The 16648-nt window shown below is 37.6% G+C and overlaps 1 protein-coding gene across 1 annotated transcript in view; it reads left to right on the top strand.

Annotated features, from left to right (window-relative positions):
* Positions 1–16648, top strand: part of LOC131693677 (insulin-like growth factor-binding protein complex acid labile subunit) — a 116005-nt gene that overhangs the window by 83161 nt on the left and 16196 nt on the right. The window lies entirely within an intron of this gene.

Below are 16648 nucleotides of genomic sequence, written 5' to 3'. Positions count from 1 at the left end.
AGCGACTTAAAAAAATTGTATCTTGTTGGGTTTCAACAAGCCACGGAAGACAGCCATCATGATATCTACTCAGTATGCTGAGCGTGATAATTTTTTTTTTTCATATTCTGTGTCTCGTCGGAAGAACAAAAGGAAGACAACAACTGTGTCTAGTATCTCACAATCAACAATCAGCACCATAATTGAGGAAGCCGACGTTCGTGACCTGTATGGCACGAAACAAAGATGAAATCATATATTCGTGAACATGAACATGGCAGTTTCTACGATAATGACCCGGAAGTGTACGAGATAGAAATGAACAACCACCAAGACGCTGTTGGTTTAGAAAGATATCAACGCGCAATCGCTAGTCGCTCGCACGAGATCTGTTGGACAACCATTAATATTTCATCATTCTCATTGTTTACATCATTTCTGTAATAGGTTAGTGCACTGTACGCTTAGTAGAACATCAGGCATTTCACTCTAAGGTGCTAGACGAAAATATTTCAATTCGCCAATAACAATATAGCCTAGAAGAAGTTTTTGTTTTCGCGTCATTTTAATGCAGTAGTAACGGGTGTTCAACAAAAAATGAGAATGATTTCAATACCTTTCTATAATTAAAGTAAAGAGCGTACATTTTTTTCTCTACAAGAGAATTGCTCTCTGGACTCCTTAGAAATAGGTAGCATGTGCCTTTTCGCTCGTCAGTACAATCGAAGATGGTGTCGAAACAGCAAGCACTCCGCGAGCGTGTTGTACGGTTTTACGAAACGCATGGTCATCGTGGAAAAAAGTTTACGGTAGACATTTTCAAGACGAAAACGTGCCCGTGAGTATAGTTTACCGGATCCTGTCATCCCTGAGTGTAGAGCGGAAGGCCAGCAGCGACCATCCGGTGAAGATAATGACGAAGAAGAAGAAGAAGAAGGAAGCGTTGAAAAAGCTGTGTGACAACAAGGACGGAACGAGTTTGGGTAACGCCAGCCGAAAATATCACTGCTCCCATATCTTGATTCAGCGAACTCTCAATATGGAGGACATCATCTGAAGAAGACTCGGTACCCTGAGTACAAGGACGAGCAGATAGCACATAGTTTCAAGACGCTAGAGTATCTTGAGTAAGAAAAAGATACCGTACGTGCCGAAAGAAAGGAACCCCACCAACTTGCCCAGTGCCGTCCCATTGAGGATTTTTTCGGTTTCCTCAGAGCCCGTGTGTTCAAAAATAATTGGCGGGCCAAGGATACGAAGCAGTTGACCACCAGGATCCGGAATTGTATCCGGAAGATGGCCGTCAGTGCCGTCCAGCGCTCTCGTGAGAGCATCGCGACTAAGTTGCGTCGTACGGTTGACCAGGGCACAGTGGAACGAGCCCGGACTTAAGTCCATATGTGAAGGTGATGCGATATTCTCACTAGTATTTTTCTCGTATCAGCTGAGCCATCAGAGACATTTTCGTAAGATTTTGTGTGAAAAAAGAATTTTAGATTTATATAAGATATGAAATAAGCAAACTAAGTTGTTTAAAACACACCTGCGAAAAAAAAAGTCAACCATCTGGTTGATTAGTGAATGTAATTAAACATTCCGCTAAGACGCTCAGAATGTTTGTATTGGAAATGAAAGAAAATGTAGTTTTAACATCAAGTTACCCACCAATGAATTAAACGTTCCAAATTTATTTGATTCGTGAAAATTAATTAATCATTTCTGAAGCACCATAATGAGATGTCAATCAATTCGTTTCAATATGAAATATAAATTCCATAATTACTATTGAAAAAATCATTATAAAAGACAAAATCCTTATTTTTGAGACACTCTAATAAGTGGTAAGCTGCCTATGATCGCTTATCAGTCCCATGCGATCATGGGTAGTAAAGTTAATTTCTATTTTTATTAAAAATAGGAAATTAAGCGTAACAAAAATTTCTTTAAAACATTTTTTGAACCTTCACAACAAAATAATTGTTTTCAAGCCACCCTAATGTTATAATGAAAATTTGTAATGCATAATGAATTTTTTTTTACGAGTGTTAATATCAAAAACGATTTAGAACGCTTATTTACAAAAATTTTAAGAACTATTTAAAAAATATATATTTTTGAGACACCCTAATGACTAGTAAATGCTTATTTTTAATATATTTTAATATGTAAAACGAAATCAGCGTAGCGAAATTACATAAAACCGTGCTAGTTGAACCGATTCGGCAAAGTTTTGACTGTAGTTCACCTTTTGTTCGACGTCGTGCCACTGTGCAGGGCCCCTTCTTGACGTTTTTTGAAGAATAAACATTATGTTTTGAAGAATAAACATTATGTTTTTAATAAAAAATGCTGAATTCGTTGAAATTTTGTTGTGTTTTTTTAACTACATGACTGAAAAAAATCTCATTTTTTATTCAACACCCGTTGTTTCTATTGACACTCGATTTCATTTTATGCGAGGAATGCGTTCCGTATTAAAAAAAACTGTTAGTCCGGAAAAGCGTGATATTTTAAACAATCCAACAATAACAACGTGTAACAAGTTAAAAAGTGGTAAACAGCGGTTTTGCTGAGGTGTTCAGGAATCCACGAATTGTATATCCTCGTATATCACTAATTTTGTTGACATGCATAAACTTACACAGTAGCAGTACGACTATTTATCGTGATTTTATCTTTACTTCCCATCAGATATCAATTGATGCTAAACTACATATTAGTCCACCAATCATAATAAATTTAATGTTGCAACCAGCAGGAGAATTTGAGTCGCTTTTGATTGTTTCCAATTAATGTCTACGTAAGTTTGAAAACGACGAGACGATTCTGTGAACAAATATCAGTAGTCTATCACAGGGCGCGACTAAAATGTTGTAACTAGTTGCGTATAAGTCAATAAGTTGTGACTTTTGTTTCGATTTAATGTTTTCAGTATATGGCAGTCTTTCGTCTTATTTCTGTTCGTTATGGAATAAAATGAGTGGGATGATCGAAGATTATGGAGAAAGAGAGCCAAATGAATCAATAATTTAAACCGTCTTCGTTATTCCTAGGGATTTGATGCGTTAGGTGCAACGGCTACAATTGAAACTATTTATCTAATTGTAGTAAAATTAACCTGTAATAAAATAGACATTTCAGCTTTGTTCAAGTAGTTGAACATCTTCCAATATTTATGGTTGTTGTGGAAAAAATTGAGAGAATTATTTTTATTAAAAAAATACAATCCAATTATTCAACAGATTAGTGTCAATAATTTGTTTAACTGGGTGACGAATTGACTGGGAAAGTGTAACCGAAATCATCAAAGAAAGTGTTCCTTAAACCTAAGTTACTCTTTGGCAAAGGGGAAGTAAGTGCGATGTATTTCATGCCATGTGTTGGAATCAAGAGATGCTGAAATTATTGAGATTGTTAATATTTATAGTTTCTAGTTATTTTGGTGGTGTCATCAATGACACACATTTATCAAATTTTACGTAGATTAGAGGGTAATAGTCATCAGTGTTAAGTGATTTTCATTCGATTTGTGGATAATTTTCTTTAATAGGATAAATTCTGAGCAAATTAAATTGATTAAATCATTGGTTATATATTTATTCATCCTATTGATTACCACAAATCCTTCTTTACAGGGGCTCTAATCTGCCAGGCCAAGGCCAGTCTTGAAAATAGTTTCATTAAAATAGAATATATAAAAAATGTGTTCGCATGATGACTTAGAACTGGTAATAGTTGCGGGGCGCCAGATCAAGACAAGTTGAACCGTTTATGTTTATCTACAAATCGCTTGCTAAACAAGAAGATTTTGTGCAAATTTAAACATTTTATGGATATTTTTCTACTCATTTCGATTTAGCGTCTTCTACACCTTTCAAACGTGTAGCCTAGAACATCTTGCGTTTTCCAGCACCGTCAAGGATTGCCATATTCGGTTAGCGCATAAATACTGTGAACTCTAGAATATCCATTGTTTAACGAGAGAAAATTGTAACTTGTAAACAAATAATAAAAATCAAATCTAACATTAATAATTCTTTGATTTCCTATAGCCTTCCTTGTGATAAAGAACATGTTTTTAGGGTTGTCATAGATTTGGAATTGTTTTCATTAAGAACTTTTCAAAATTTGATTGTAGTGACTATATCAAGTCATAAGAATTAAAAGCTTTATGCAATAATTATTTAAAGCGAAACAAAATCGTGGATACGGGCCTGGCCAGATGTTGTACAGAATTTAATGAGTGGATTTAAGCGTACGATTATAATATTGAAATTGAATGAAATAAATTTGCAAAAAGTTTATTAATGGGTTATATTCTATAGTCTGAAAGTTTTGAAAAGGATCGGTCCACTAGGTACTTTTCTACAGTGTTTTTTTTTCCGTGATGCAATTTCATGTAGGACACCCTTACATTGGTACTCTTAAAAGAGCTGATAACCGATCCGATTTGTTTTTTCTCATTATTTGTTGATTGTGCATATTCCCGAATGGGTAGCGCTAAAATCTAATTATTTCGATCAGTAAAACAGAAATTTATCTCGTTCAAACTCAGGAACTATTTCGGACAAAAATTAGGAAACGGGACCCCTGTATCGAAACGTCTGAAGAATTCTACTTCAGAATATTTGACGAATAATGAACTCATACAAAAACTCGTATCACAGTAACACTTTGGTATGGGTTAAAATTTCAATATGCTCTCAAACTTCAAATGTAATTAAAATTTCCAATGAAGTGGTTTGAAATTCACTCCAAATTGTCTGCGTTTACTGCAAAATACTCCGATTCTCTCGCAGGACCCGTTACAGTTTCGCTTTAAACTGTTCCAACGCTAGGCTAGCCGCCCCTTCAACAGTCAAGTGTGGAAAAAGTTTTCCTTCGGCACCGCCTGTGTCACATCCTATCATATCAAAATTCAATTTTCCAACACCTTTCGCAGCACTCCATGCGGGAACCGGGGCGGCCCGACACTAGACTCCTAGGAAGAATCGACAGCAGCACCATTACCAGCCGAGCGGAAACGACACATTCACTGTCACTTTCAATACTTCCTCCGAAGGGCAAATCGACGATGGTTGAACGGTCGACGTTCCTTCGCTCGCAGCCTCGCCCAGCAGAACACATCAAGCGAGGAAGCCGATTAACTTTTACCTGCCGGAGAAGGCTGTAGAGTGCCTAGAGTTTACTTAAAGGGACTTTTTTTCCTTCCAGCCGCCGCAGCCACTCTGGTCGGAAAATATGTGACTAAAGCTCGGAATGATGTCAACTCCCTCCGTATCCGGGGCGGCGCGCGGTGGTACCGGCTCTGCGAGAACACAACTTTTCCAATAATTTCTTTATTTACTCTATCTGACATTCTTAAGTGGAGATGATAAAGTTAAGCCATTTAAATCGAACAAAAACAACGTTTGCACTCTCGTGGAACGTGAGTAGCTGCTATCTGTGCCTGATGCCGCCCCGGTGCGGAAAAGAAAGTGCCACAGCAGTTGAGCCCCTTTAAAGCGTATGCTACGGCTACGTTGGTTGACTCGTCGTCATAGGCGGAAGCGATGTGTTACGTATGTGTATGGGGGATCGAGTAAAAAAAAAGCTTCCTCTTTAATCAATATCTCGTTCGTCTTAAATTGAGTTTGATAAGAGCTTTTCCATCCCTCCTTGTTTATTTGCGCCGGGGTAAGTTGTTGAAGTGACTTCAGTTTGAATGCTGCCTTTCTCCGGTTTTCAGCTTGGTGGGAAGTTTTAAATGGAGTACGAAGTTGGTTGTTCTACTTTTTTAGGGAATTCAGATCACGAGGGTGAAAGATTTAATGAAAGTGAAAAGTTTTCTTGCTTTTAGACAAGATTATTCTTCTTAATCAAGATATGCAAACGCACAGTTGATGTGCAGCTAAAACCACTAAAACAAGGGATTTGAACATAGAGAATCGCTAGTAAGTATAGTTTGCATATTATCTATCTCCGTCTCGATAATTTTGCTGTTATTTTCATGCATTCCGGTATACAATTCAGATATGCTTTCAATAAGAGGATTTATCTTATGCAAAAAATTTACAGCAGACGAAAACAGTTAATCATTTTCTTCAAAAAGAACACCAAATAATAGGTATTATTTAAGCAAAAAATTAAACAACATTTTCGAACAAGATTTCAACAAAAGATCTCATTACAGCCAATTAAGCTCCAGAAACCCACAATCTGTACTGCATAACATCTAATGTTATTCCAGCTATGTTCACCCGTACGTCATTAGCCTAACACGTCCATAATGATTCCATTCTCAAAGCTGTTATTATGACAGCTAAGCTATTAAATTGTTGTATTGCAAATGAAATGAACAGCTAATAAAACTTATCCTCCATTCTAGTCATGATTCTGACAGGAACGACCCCTTCGGACAATCAGTCAAGAGCCAGCCAATTTCCTCGTTCCGTTAAGTCGTTTATTTAGCATCAATGTACTCCACCCTTTTGCACAGCCTTCGCCGAAAACCCCGCACCCGCGTTTCACACCAAATTTGCGCTAAATAAAATAAAATGAAATATAAAAATTTAAACAGCGCATCAACTTTGTACCACCACCACCCTGCCCATCGCTGCCGTATGACAGGCCGACAGCAATTGCACAAAATTGTACCGAGCAGCTAATTGCATTATCGAGTCGAGCAATTTCAGCGCTCGTAGCTCACCCTTCAACAAAACTTTTACACTCACTGACGGAACGCTAGCCCTCTGGTTGCGGTCCCAGTGCAATGGCGGCACACAGTAGTGGGTAGAAAAGTATCCACCCACCAGCAATAGGATATGCAGCCCGGCAAGAAACAACACGCTACGGACACACGAGTCCTTTACTTTTTCAAGGGTGGCTCATCCTAGTGGGTTGAAAAAACTCTGTTTCTATGAGTCGGTATGGGCGGGAAGATGGCGACCCAAACAAACTACCAAACATATAGCGACGGCGGGGAAGCGAACTGCCTATGTGGAGGTTCGTGAGCAAATAAACATAAATTAAATTTTCCCCAAAAATTATTTCGGGCCTTTTGGCTGTTGGAATTGTTGTAATAACTAGACAGCACGGATCGCTGAGGCACGATTTGTTTCGATAGGCGATATGCATTATGTAATCACATAAAAAAACTCAGACACTGGTTTTGTGGAAATTCGTTTATAGTGAAGTGAAAAGCCCCACTTGTCTATTAGTTTAGATTTGCTGTATTGCTACCTAAAGAGAAAATTGCACAAAACAAAGCTATCTTTAGCAACCACAACACTGGTCACAACACTGGCAGCACATGGAAAAAAATCCGTTCATAAATTCATGAACGAAAGGTCACGATTTCGTGAACTGAACGATTTACGAAAATCGTGACTAAGTTCCTGAAATTATGAATAATAAACCTTGTATTCATGAAACTATTTGTGTTTTCTTAAAACTAGTTCGCGTCGATTATATACATGGCGTTACATTCGAATGTTTGGTAGGGTTACTGTGGTTGTTCACTGGACATATTTAGTTTTTGTTGTGATCCTTGGTCACAATTTGGGAATACACAGACGACAGTTAAACGATGTTCATGATTGCAGGAGCTTATTCGCGATTTTTGTGATTTCTCATCAAGTTACCGTGATATTTTATTCATGAGTTTGCTATCAGATTTTTTTGTCAGAGTAGCGTGATTTATGTTCATGATTCATGATCATGGTCACGATTTTCGTAATTTCTATTTCGTGGTATTTTATTTATGATCTCAGGATACTAGTCACGATTGTTGCTTTAATAATATGATTTATAATTATGATTTTAGGATGATTGTCACGATTTTCATAATTTCTATTCACGATATCGTGATAATTTAGTCACGAATAGAGTCATTTATGTTCATGATTTCAGGATCTTAGTTTTTGATATTTTAATCACGAGTAATGCGTGTTATATTCATGATTTCAGGATCTTAGTCATGATTTTCGTATTTTTTATGTACATCATCTTGATATTTTAGTCACGAGTAGAGTGATTAATGTTCATGATTTCAGGATCTTAGTCGCAATTTTTAACATTTTTGTCACCAATAGCATGATTTATGTTTTTGATTTCAGGATCCTAGTCACAATTTTCGTCATTTATTTGCATGTTATCATGATATTTTATTCTAAAGCTTACTTTAGTAATTTCTCATCGCCTTATCGCGATCTGTTATTTTTGGTTGTTATCGGTTTTTGTACTCGGAGTATCGCGACAATGTAAACAGGAACATAAATGTGTGACTAATAAGCAGGATCTTGTTCCATGAACTGTATCACGAACACGATTTGTGAATCTATAATGTATTTTTGGTACTCAGCGTAGTATTTTCTGTCGAGACATCACACTGAAATTTATCAAATGAATAACGATATACTACGTCCTAATAGTTTTCTTATATCTACTACTCGTGCCTCTAGCTGGTCACTAGCAGCTGAACATATGTGACATTTCATGGAATAGTGCATGGAACAAAAATGATTCTTCCAATAATACTCTAGATTTCGTGAAATAGTTCCCGTGAAAATTTCATGACCATGTTGCATGAAATTGAAAATGATTAGGGGTATCTTGTAAATATCGCAAACACGAAAGATAGATCCTAGGTCAAGTACTAGGAATCATGAACTAGTTCACGAATCCATGAATAATATTTCATGATTTTGTGAAATATGTCACGTGCACGAATAGTATGTCGTGACTATTGTACTAGGAATCATGAACCAGTTTACTAATACATGAATAATACTTGTGATTTCGTGAACTATTTCACGAGCAGGAATGGTATATCGTTACTATTATACTAGGAATCATGAACCAGTTCACGAAGACCCGAAACATATTTTATGATTTAGCGAACTATTTCACGAACACGAATGGTAAGTCGTGACTTTCAGTTCATGAATTCATGAATAATATTCTATGATCTCGTGAAATATTTGACGACCCCCAAATTGTAAATCGTGACTAGTATACTAGGGATCATGAACTAGTTCACGGGCACATGAGTAATATTTCATGATTTCGTAAACTATTTCTCGAGCATGGATATTGGATAGTTACTAATATATTAAGAATCATGAATTAGTTCACGAGGATTGTATCGATTCATGAATAAAATTCCGAGTTTCGTGAAATAGTTCACGAGAATGTATTCGGATTGTTTTGATTTTGTGAACTAATGTTCCTAATCTATGAATGATATCATAAGTCAAGCTTTGGTTTTATTAATAATGTTCATAAAGTTGTATACTAGTTCACGTATAGAAAATCGATTTGGTATTGACATGGTGGAAAACATGAAAAAAAATTTCCACTAATAAAAGTGTTTCGCGGGCGTTACTGAAGGGAAATTGAACATGATTATGAAAGTCATGATTTTGGTTCATGGTCCGGTTTTGGTAACGTAAAACCGTGGTTGCACCAGAATTTTTGGAACTTTATTCACGATTTTGGAAATATTTTTTCCATGTGCTAGAAAAGCCTGTTTTAATCTATCTGGTGATACAATTGCGCTTTCCTCATTTCGATAAATTATGATTCTATGGATGGTTATGTTCAATATAAATGTGGAAATGTCTATTACATTCTTAGAACACCCACGGAAAAAAATTGTTCCCAAAAACGTGAATAGTGCCATAAATTCTGGAACAATCACGATTTTACGTTACGAAAATAGGACCAAAAATCATGTGTTTTATAATTCTATCCCTTTTTCAGTCAGTAACGCGTAAATAACGCTTTCATTTGTGAAGATATTATTTTTTGTTTTGTAAGTTTCAGTCACAAGTTCTTCCATACCAGTACTAAACCGATTTTCTGTACTTCTGTTCGCAATTTTATGAACATTATTCATAAAACCAAAAGTTGAATCGTGATTTTATTCATAGCTTTTGGAAAACAATAACTCGTGAACTGTTTCACGAAACCCGGAATATGCTGCATGAATCTTTTCAATCATCGTGAACTAGTTCATGATTCCAAATATAATAATAACGATTTTATATCCGTACCCGTGAAATATTTCACAAAATCACACAATTTTATTCATGTCTACGAGAAATGATTCCTGATTTCTGATTCCTAGCGACAGACCATTCGTGCTCTTGAAGATGTTTACAAAATCATGAAATCTTATTCATAGAAACGTGACACGTTTCACGTGAACTATTAAAAAAATAGGGTTTTGTCGTGAAATGTCATATACAGTGAAGAACCGGTTTTTATCAGCCCCATGGTGAATTTTAGGCTTATAAAACTGGGATAAAAAAATTCTTAAAATATTCTCCTTTTGTCCCTAGATATAGCCTCATAACCTTTCCTGATTATTTAGCTTAAACTTCCCTTAAGGGGTCTGACAGTGCAAAATTTAAAAAAAAAATATTTTTTTTCGTGTTTCGGATCTCTAAGATAAAAAAATATGCTCAAGAAAGGATTTACTCGAATTCAATTTGGTTCGTCTGCTAGGGCCCATTGAACTACCAACCATCAATAAAGCTGATAAAATCGGGTCACGAAGCTGATAAAATTGGGGGCTGATGAAATTAGATCTTCACTGTATATATGTACAGCCTATAGCGACTAGTAATAGGTGCGAGCAGCAGATATAAGAAATCTAAACAAACGAAAACGAAAACTGCACTGATCATCAAAAATATATTATAGAGCCAGAATCTTGTTCGTCAGGTAGTTCACAAAGCAAGAAACCGCGAATAATTTATGGTTTATGAACCAAATTATATTGTCACGTTACTCCGAGAAAAAAATCCGATAATAATTAAACATGAACAGTAGTCACATTACTGCACGTGTCAAATTTGAATATGAGGTCAATAATAAAATATCCCGATAACGTGCATATAAATTACGATAAACGTGACTAAGATCCTGATTGCACTACTCGTCATTAAAATATCAAAAATTGTGACTATGATCCTGAAATCACGCGTGACTAAAATATCATGATAACGTGAATATAAATTACGGAAATCGTGACTGAAATCCTGAAATCTTGAGCATAAGTCACAGTACTCTGCCAGAAAAATTCAGCACGAAATTATCACTAAAACGTGAATAAGTTACAAATATTGTGACTAAAACCCTGAAATTATGAACTCTGTTACTCTGCCAGAAAAATCCGATATTAAACTCATGAATAAAAAAAATATCACAGTAACGAGATGAGAAATTACGAAAATCGCGTCTAAGCTCCTGAAATTAGATGATAGACTACCAACCAGTGTATCCCCAAAATATGAACAAGAATCATAATAAAAACTTAACTTGCCCAGGGAACTATAATAATGTAATAAATCCGTGCAATGTAACGCCATGGACATATTTGTGCGCACAGGATTTTTAAAAACACACATAGTTTTTTGAATTCGATGATTCTTATCCGAAATTTCAAGAACTTGGTCACGATTTTCGTAAATCGCTCAGTTCACGAGATGGTGATCGTGGTGGGCTCCTGATTAGATGTGTTCGAAAAGACCGGCTTCTTTAAGGAAGTTTAGAATTATTGATTCCCTTAAGGGGTCATTGACCAGGGGGACGCGAATTAAGGGCGGGATGTCGTGTCTTACCCGAGGGGCCGTGGAGCTCGAGACAGTTGGAGAGAATGTGTTCCACTGTTGTCCTGGACCCGCATGTGGTGGAGATAGAGGTTGTGTGGGCGTGCACGGTCTTCGTGTGTCCGGTCCGCTATCGGGACTGGACTTTCTATTCCTTCCTGTCTGGGCGGTCGTCCCATTTTACGAGTATCCCCTTAATTTTTTGCAGATGTCCCCGGTACGCCGACCACTGATGAAGTTATTGTTAAGGACTTCACCGAAGTGCCGAATGATGTCCACGGCTGGAACTTCCTTGGTTAGAGTCCTCCTGGTTCTCCGACCCAGCGCTGACAGGTGGTTTGCTTCGGTGTTTCCCTGTATACTGCAGTGCCCGGGGATTCAGCATAGTGTGATGAGTGCATCGGCGTTCAGCTCGATGGCTTGGACAAAGGAGTGTCGGGGCTGTCCGCTCTCAATCACGCGGAGTATCGAGAGGGATTCGGTCAAGATCGTGGTTGCTGTGTCTACTGGTGTTTGAGACAGCGCCAGGGCGATGGCTGCGGCTTCGGTGGAAAAGGCAGAGCACTCTGTCGGGAGGCGGAGGGATAAGCCTGTCGCGACGTAGAGTACTCCGACTCCTATCTCGCCATCCTTCCTGGTTCCACTGTGTAGATCCAAGAATCGCCGCTCAACTAGCTGAATGTAGGCTTGACGGAAAATTCAAGAGACTCCTCCCGCCCTGATCGTCTGGGCTTGTGACAATCTGGGGAGATTTGGTGTTCCATGGTCGAGGCTCTACCCGGTGCAAATGGGCTAGGGGTGGTAGGGGGATCCTACGAATCCGACGTACACTTTTCTGGCTATTCTCATCGTTGCCGAGTCGTCATCTCCTGATGGGCGCTCGACGATCCCTAGCGTCCGCCGGAGAGTCTTCAGGGCGATCTTTCACCGAAATGGAAGGACCTCAGCCTCGACGCGGGCGCTTTCGGCTGGTTCCGTGGTACAGAGTGGCCAATATGCTGTTCATAATATAAATAATGTAATAAATCCGGCTAGGAATTAGCACTTGGTTGATGGTGAGTGTCATATTCTGGTTGTACTTCGGGTGCGGGCACATATCGTCTGCACCAGCCTTTTTCAGTTGGCGCAGTCGGCTTTCAATTTCCGGAAGTAGAGAGTGAAGGAGGCTTTCCTGTCCTCTGTGACTCAGACCCAGTCTCCTTTTTGCCGGAGATCGGGATGTTCGCTATCCGGATCGGCCAATTGGTGGTTTGATGGGAAGATAGGCATTTGTGGGTGTAGCAGATCTAGGATATTCGGAAACCGACGGAAGTTGCCCACCTACATACGGTGTTAATCATAGTTTGCAACTGTATGCGGTACGGTCTTTGGCCCTCCCGGTCACGACTAGTATGATATCATCCGCGTAAGTGAACATGAGAATTAATGTGATTAGCCTTCCGTTGATCGTTCGTTCGAGGGTCTTTCCGGAGCAGGGGAGTAAGCTAATGGGTCGAAAGTTTTTGGCCTTCCGGGTATCCTGAACCCTTTTGGGGATCGAAACGACAAGGGCCGTTTGCCACGACTCCGGGAGAGGTCCGCCCTCCTAGAACCGGTTGTAGCTTGGAGGAGGGCTCTTTTACTCGCCTGAGGGAGGTTCCATAGAAGTGGGTGTCCGACGTTGTCGACTTCGGTGGCCGCTCCTGGCTGAGGGCGTCTGTCAGTACTGTCCGAAGAAGGGCTGGTTCCACACGGGCGATGAATCGGGGAAGAATGTCACGGGAGTAGCTTCGAGTAGGCTTTTCCTAATCTGGAACTCGGATTGTAGTGAAGCGGTCGCAAAGAGGGAAGAAAAATACCGTTCCTGTTCATCGGCGATATCACGGGGCTCAAGAATTTAGTCGCCTCCGATTTCTAGCGCCAATCCGGTGTTGCGTCTTTTCGCACTAAGTGCGTTTACTCGTCGCCAGGTTTTCTCTGTTGGCGAGTCGGGGTGTATACCAACTTGCGGATTTGGCATCGCCGACTGCTTTCCATGTGTCGCTTCGGAGCTGGCGGAAAAGGTTGGACCTGGTGGCCCAGAGTGGGCTGTCGACCGGCGTTTCCAAAGGGTTCGAAGGGCTCGTCGTCGGATTACAACAATGGAAAATCGGAATTATTAAAACAATGAAATAGTTACAAAAATGAACGAAATAAAAAATAAGAAAACCAGCAAAAAATGAAAACATGACCAATAGGAAATTAATAATAGAGATAAACCATGAAAAGGCAAAAGAAAGTAGAAATAAAATATCAAGCTAGAAAAATTTAAGAAACTGAATATTATTGAACAAATAAAAGAAAAAACCCAAAAGTTGGAAAAAAACAGACTAATAAAAATAAAGGAAAAAACACAAAAAGGTCAGCAAAGATAGCAAAGATTTATAAAAAATCAATGGATATAAATTAAAAATTCAATGAATCTAGAATAATAAACACGTTTAAAAGGGGCCATAACGTAGTTTGTACGCGACGCAACCTCACCTGGGTTGGATTTCAACTCTGCACATAGTGTCAGAGATTTTTTTAAAATGATCTAAAATGGAAATAAGGAGTAATTTGGATGTTGTGGATTCAACAAATTACTAACGAATGAAATAAATAAATGGTAAAAATGATGAAAAGAAAGAAAATTCAGAAGAGAATAGCTCGAAAAAATAAAAATGAAAAAAATAGTAACAAAAATTGAAAAAAAAATGATTAATTAAAAATATATTAAGATGTTGTGAAATAGAAAATAAAATTCGTTCATGGACCAAGAAAAAAAAACGCAAATGAAAAAAAAACAGACTGAACTTCAAAGTTGAAAAAACTGAATATAGAACAAAGAAATGAAAAGAAGAAAAATGAAAAAGATAGAAAATGGCGAACAGAATAATAAATGCCAAAGTGGATTGAATGGAGAAATGAAAAAAAGGAAATAAGGAATATGTAAAACAAATAAAAGAATAATTGAAAAAATAATCAAAACCAAATAAAAATAAACAAACAAAACGACCGAAGAAGCAGAAAAGGAAAATCAGAAATTTATTATCAAAACGTAATATTGGGACATAAAATGAGATGCATTATACAAAATAAGAAAATTTGTTTGAATGCAAAAATGAAAAATGAAAAGAAAAATATGAAATATAAAAGGTACAATTGGTCGGTGTTAAGTCAGACCGGACTAAGTCGCAAAACATCAAAAAATGAGTTAATGATAGCACTGGATAAAGAATTACTTCATCTACATTCCACTTTTACCAGATTTGAAATATGAAACAATAAACAAGAAATATGGCAAAAATTATTTTCCAATTATAATGTAAAGGATGCTGCTGTCACTTAGTCCGGTCTGACCTAACACCGACCAACTGGAATAAATAAAACAAACAGGCAATTGAAAAAATGTGGAATATTCAAATATGAAGCATAAAAAAATGGAATAAAAAATCGAAGGATATAAAATTTGCCTCTGCAAAAAATACTGAATTATGGAATAACAAATTAAGACAGTCTAATGAATAGTGTGAACAGGAAGAGAAACTTCAGCTATAAATAAAAAAGGCAGAAATAAAAAAATAACCAAGAGAATGAAATAAAAATATACTATTCAAAAAAAAGGTAAGAAAAGTAAAATGGAAAAATAGAAAATATTTCGAAAACGTGAAAAACATAGGATACACACTAAAAATTAAAAAAATTGAGTAAAATCAAAAATTAGAAAGTAGAAGAAATAAAAACTAGACAAATTTCAAGAAGGTTTGTAGTTAAGTCGCGCGACTGATTTCAAAAAAACAAAAACATTGTGTTGTTAGTGTACATTTTGGAATGTATTAAATGAATGCTGAAATTTTGAAACACAAAATCGTTCGTTCAGGAAACGAAAATAATTAATGTTCAAATGCTCACGCTCCAGAAGGTGCGAAGATTTTGGAACTGACTGCTGCTGATGTTTCATGTTATTTTTGGACATATTCCGTCAAATTTTTTCGATTTTCAACATTTCATATCCTACCTTCGATTTTTTCCGAATACTAAAAAATTAATTTTCGAACGCTGCACCCCCTTAATGCTATCCGATTGAGCTAGAAAATACATAGATTCCTTTTTACGATGCAAGAACTATTTTATATACAGACATGTGTGTGTGTGTTAACCATCCTAACTCCCACTAGCTGGTAGTGATTTACAGAAAAAAGATGTTTGCATGTATTTTAACATATCCGTGCAAATAACTTGGTTCAAGGATTTAGATAGGTGTTAGCTCAATTGACTTTCCGATGACCCATTTCGTGTACAGCGCCAGACATGTTCCGAGGTCATCGTTCCATCAACCAGCCCCGCCTTACTGTAATGTTTGTATCAAATGGATTATAACATTACAATAAGACTTTCGATTCCTTACATGAGGTAAGAAATCGACGCGTATTTAGTGTATTTATTTGATTTTTGTATATATAAATTAGAATGTCTGTAGAAAAATATACCAGTTTTTCTATTTCCTTCCTCATCTCCTACTTACGCGAGTGACTGATACTTGCTTATCCATTTTTCGTCCCATTCCAAACCTCCAGATATCCTCAAAATCTCCAGCTTCTTTCTCACGCATCAAACAGCCCGAGCAATCCTTTCTCTTTCTCACGTTTGCAAGTACAGCGCAATTTATCAACAACAGTATTCATGCAGCAGATACAGAAGACTACAGTGGCCACGCACGTGGTCCTGACCCGAAAAAGGTTTGGAAAATGTCGGAAGAAAAAGAAAAACTGACCTGCAGGTTTCCGAATGTGGAACTAAGAAATTGGTGCGACACCTATCGGGCGATAGCTACGGGTGACGCGCTGATAATTTGGAATCGCCACTTTTTTCACCAAGTGACGCCGAAAAGTTTTCACTTTTTGAGAAAGATTTATCACTGGGAAAAAACACTTTTTTGTGAGTTTTTGATTTTCACTATTATTATTTACGTTGTTAAAACACTTTTTTTCTTCCCCGCATCGGGAATAGACGGCCCGTATTGCGGGGGGAGCATTGTTGACACTAATGCTGTGTGGCTTTGAATCACTTTACGC

The sequence above is a fragment of the Topomyia yanbarensis genome, chromosome 3 (genome assembly GCF_030247195.1).
Source record: "Topomyia yanbarensis strain Yona2022 chromosome 3, ASM3024719v1, whole genome shotgun sequence".
Taxonomy (NCBI): domain Eukaryota; kingdom Metazoa; phylum Arthropoda; class Insecta; order Diptera; family Culicidae; genus Topomyia; species Topomyia yanbarensis.
Note: the sequence above shows the minus strand (reverse complement) of the source record. Positions and strands in the feature narration are given on the sequence as shown.